General features: G+C 54.7%; 1 long non-coding RNA gene across 1 annotated transcript; it reads left to right on the top strand.

The window, feature by feature from the left end:
• The first annotated feature begins 1,048 nt into the window (after window positions 1-1,048).
• Window positions 1,049-3,172, top strand: LOC101149499 (uncharacterized). The gene is made up of 3 exons (XR_008674298.1): window positions 1,049-1,131; window positions 2,252-2,373; window positions 2,882-3,172. It is a non-coding gene; the product is annotated as an uncharacterized lncRNA (long non-coding RNA).
• Window positions 3,173-4,287: the final 1,115 nt, after the last annotated feature.

Raw genomic sequence — 4,287 nt, 5'->3', positions numbered from 1 at the left:
TCACTCACTAGCTTTGTGCCTCAGTTTCCCCCTCTATGGCAAAAAGTTAAATTCCATCCTGCAGGCTAGGGGACCCTGATAGGTCACCACAGCCCATTAAATGACTGCAGCATGTGAAAGTGGGGGTAGGGGGGGAGATCTCCCTGCCCTGGGTCTTTTGGCCCAGGACGGATGTTTATCAGGCCAAGGCCAGGCCAGCCTGTTGAGGAGGCCAATATGCCCCGCCTGGGGAACCTTGCTCCCAATTCCAGGTCACTACGGTTAAGGACCCCCAATGCATTAGGGCAGGAAAAGGGGTGGAATGGGGATGAAGCAACGCTTATCATAAGGGCCTTGGGTTAACCCTAGAGAAAAACAATCAAATTCAGACTCCTGTCTGAAGCTGACCACTCAAAGAGATTTCAATTTTGGGGTAAGAAAAGGTCCTTGGGTCAGAAAACAAGATCTTCTGATTCTGGACTCTGCAGCTGTCTTGGGTAAGGGAATTTTGCCAGCTCTGTGCTTTCACTGAGCCTAAAGGGAGGGGGCACCTGGAAGGGACTCTGAAGCCAAGGGTGAGAGTCCTGCCTTCCTGCCTCCCCAACTCACTTTCCAAGAGTAGACATTGGGCAGCAAAGTTTCTTAACAAAGTCAGAAAAAATAATATCCAGACCAGGCAGGCTAATAAACATTTACCAGGATTATCCGGCCTAATCACCGAAACAGCCCTGCCATATTTGTCCTCTGGGACAGGTAAGGAAACTGAGGTTGGAGGAGGACACCGGGAGCCTGGTCAGGCCGCTGGCAGCCTGGAGACCCAGAGGCCCAGGCATTCACCGCCCTCCACACCACCGCCCCTCCCTCCCAGGCCCAGGAGGCTTCATTCCCAGCACATTCACCTGTCAATAACTCAGGCCCCCCGCAATCGTCAGGTGACGGCCCCCCTGTGTGTGGCTGCCAGGCTAGGGATGGGGGTGTCTGTGCTTCCCTCGCCCAAGCTGAGAGTGGCCTGTTCCCAGGGGGCGGGCTTCCTCTTTGGTTGGCAGCCTGGAGTATAGAGTGCAGGTGCCGGGCAGGCAGCACTGGGAGAGCTCGGCGACTTGGCTGGAGGCCGAAGGTGCCGCCCCTCGGGGAACAGAGCGTCTTTGCAAGGTGGGCTCAGCGCACACTCCCCTCTCGTTCTGTGGCCCCGGGGCCCCTCCTAGAAGATCCTCCTCATCTCGGGTGACATTGACCGCCAGCAGCCCCACGCCAGCTCCCTGTGCCTGGCGTTGGGTGCGCACCTCTAGGGGCAGACGGATCCCTTAGCCCAGCGGGCTTGACAGCAGAGTGGTGGCAGTGGGGGCTCCAGAGAGTGTCACCGCGTTATGCTGGCCACCGCCGGGCAGGGGCTGGGCTTAGCTGGCACCCTCACATCCACCCTCCAGATTCCAGCCTCTGACTTTGGCGAATCTGGCCAGGACCTGGGGTCTGGGGCCTGGACTGTGGACGCCCCTGGGCCGGGCTCCCCGCGGGGGCCTCGCACTTGGGTGGGGACCCTAGGGCTCCAGGCGCCACACACACCAGTGCGCCCGCTCTGGCTGTGAATTTCGGAGAGGGGCGGCAGCAGATCCCGGGGACTGGCCCGGTGGGGACGATCACCCGCCAGCGCCTCTTCCCACCCAGGCGCCCTTTCCAGTCCCCGCGTCGCCTGCAGGGCCGCCCCTCCACCGCCCGCTGGTCCCTCCCCACCAGCCTCTCTACCGCCCCGTGCGGCTTCGTGGCCAGGGCTCCAAGGCGGGGCCGCCCACGACCGCAACTGGCAGGGACAGCAGGGGCAAATTTCCCAGAGCGGGAAGCCTGCCCCAGCCCGCCCCACGGCAGAGCTGGCTCCGAATCCGAGCCCCGGACACCCCAGCCCCGCCCGCCCCGCACCCGCTCCGTCCTTCCGGCTAGGAGCCCAGGCAGGGCGGGCGCGATCCAGACCACCGCGGGGAGCCAGAACCCAAACCCCAACCCCAGACCGCAGGGGCCCCGCCCTCCAGGCACCGGGACAGGCCGTCCTGGCTTGGCTGGGAACTGGGGTGTGTACCTGTGGGGAACAACTGGTCAAAAGCGGTTTTTTCATTTCCCAAAGGTAAAGGCTCCTTCGTAATTTTTTTTATTTACTTAAAATGGATAGAATCTAATTAGATTTACCCATAATTCTGTCAGTAAATTTGAGCATACTTTTATTAATTTTTCTCAGTTTAACTAGTTCGTTTCTTTTTTTTCTTTTTTCTTTTTTTTTGAGGCGGGCTATCGCCCTGTCGCACAGGTTGGAGTGCAATGGTGCGATCTCAGCTCACTGTAACCTCCGCCTCCCGGGTTCGAGAGATTCTCCTGCCTCAGCCTCCTGAGTAGCTGGGATTACAGGTATGTGCCACCACGCCCGGCTAATTTTTTTTTTAATCTTTAGTAGAGACAGGGTTTCACCATGTTGGCCAGGCTGATCTCAAACTCCTGACCTCGTGATCCACCCCCCTCGGCCTCCCAAAGTGCTGGGATTACAGGCGTGAGCCACCACACCTGGCCTTATTTGTTTCTATGTTAAGAATTTAAAATTCTACCTGAAATTAGTAGTGTGAATTCAAAAGTATCTGAGACAGGTCTCAATTTAGAAAGTTTATTTTGCCAAAGTTGAGGACACACCTGTGACACAGCCTCAGGAGGTCCTGACAACAGGTGACCGAGGAGGTTGGGGGCACAGCTTGGTCTTATACTAGAACAGGAATTAAAAGAAATTAAAGAATGTGTCAGCAAAAACTCAGTTGTATGTTAGAAAACCCAATTCCCCCTGAGGAAGAGAAAGAGGTGGACTCCTTTAAAAATCAACTCTCTGTTTTTCAGTCTGTGTAGTGAGCCTTATCTCTCCCTTTCCCAGGCATTGTGAAGACCCTGTTTCTCTAGCTGTGCAGCTGCAAGGTCACTAGACAGATCAGCTCAAGTCGTAAAACATGTTTTTCCTTGAAAAGTAAGAAATGATGTAATGCATGCCTCAGTTGAAGAACTGTTTTTGTTTCTCGCTTCTGTAATATGCTTCCCTCTGCACAGATCTCCCCCTGCCCCACTAAATGCTTAAAAGGTAACCTGACCCTTTGTTTGGGGCTCAGTCTTTTTTGGATGTTAATCTGACTGGGCCGGTTCACCTAAATAATAATAATAATAATAATAATAATAATAATAAACCCTCCTCAACCCCTCGGTCTCTCTGATTCCTAAATTATCCCATTGTATGAGGGCAGGGCTAGGTCTGATTCATCTCCAAAGTGTAGGTGTAGAGCAGAACCTGGGGCAGAGGGGGAACCAGCACACCCTGTTTCAACTGAGTGCCTAGTGAGCTGGGTCAGCAGACATTGGGTAGGCCGTAGGGCTTGTCCACTTGAGCTTTCCAGGCAAAAAAAGTCAGAACTGGGGATTCCTAGTGCTTGGTTTGGCATGGCTCAGTATTAGAGGCTGAAGAACCCTTGGCAGAACTGCCAGCCCCATCCAGCTGTGGCAGCACTACTCTATAACATAGCAGGAGGCTACATTGGCAAGCTTGACTCACCACAGGTTGTAAGAACAGCTTGATGCCCATAGGGTGCTAGTGATGCTGGGTTCATCTATGACTCCAGTGTTCTGGACATTCTGAGCTGCTCATCTGGTTCCACTAGACCCCTAGGCCCTCTCCCAACTAGGCAGCTTGAGGTCTAAGGAAATGCCATATACCTTGGGTATGGGGCTTGGAATCTTACCTCTTCAGCCATTCTGGTGCCCCCCAACCCTGCCGTCTTAGCCCTCAAGAGCCTACAACTACAGCAGGAGAGCTGAGGGGTGGAAAGCACAGAAACAGCATGATGTAACCCCAGAGAGTGACCAGAATCTGAATGGCTTGGGCTGACAGCACTGGCCCTAAATGGAGATGGAAAGAGGGATGACAAGAAGAGGCAGCAGGGGACTGAAGTCCTGGCAGAAGCTAGGGACTCATAGTGGTATCATCCACTGCATTTGAAAATCCATGAGTAGCCATGGTCAAGGGGAACCAGACCCAGGGAAGTAGAAAGCCTGCAAATGGATTCCTGGAGCAGAAGTCCAGGCTAAATCTGGAAGGCGCTTCAAGCTCACAGAGGAGGTGCCTGCAGGGCCAGCTGGAGATTTTTCCACCCTTTCCTCAGCAACCAAAACTACCCTCCCCAAAGAAGCCCTGGCCCACTAGGTCCATCCGTGGGGCAGAACCCCATGGAGGCTCCTTACCACGCGGGGTTGTCCTAGTGGACAGCGATGGAGCAGAGCTTGGGGGAGATGCTG

Source organism: Gorilla gorilla, chromosome 20 (assembly GCF_029281585.2).
Source record: "Gorilla gorilla gorilla isolate KB3781 chromosome 20, NHGRI_mGorGor1-v2.1_pri, whole genome shotgun sequence".
Taxonomy (NCBI): Eukaryota; Metazoa; Chordata; class Mammalia; order Primates; family Hominidae; genus Gorilla; species Gorilla gorilla.
The sequence above is the reverse complement of the archived record's forward strand: the minus strand, read 5'-3'. Positions and strand labels throughout refer to the sequence as shown.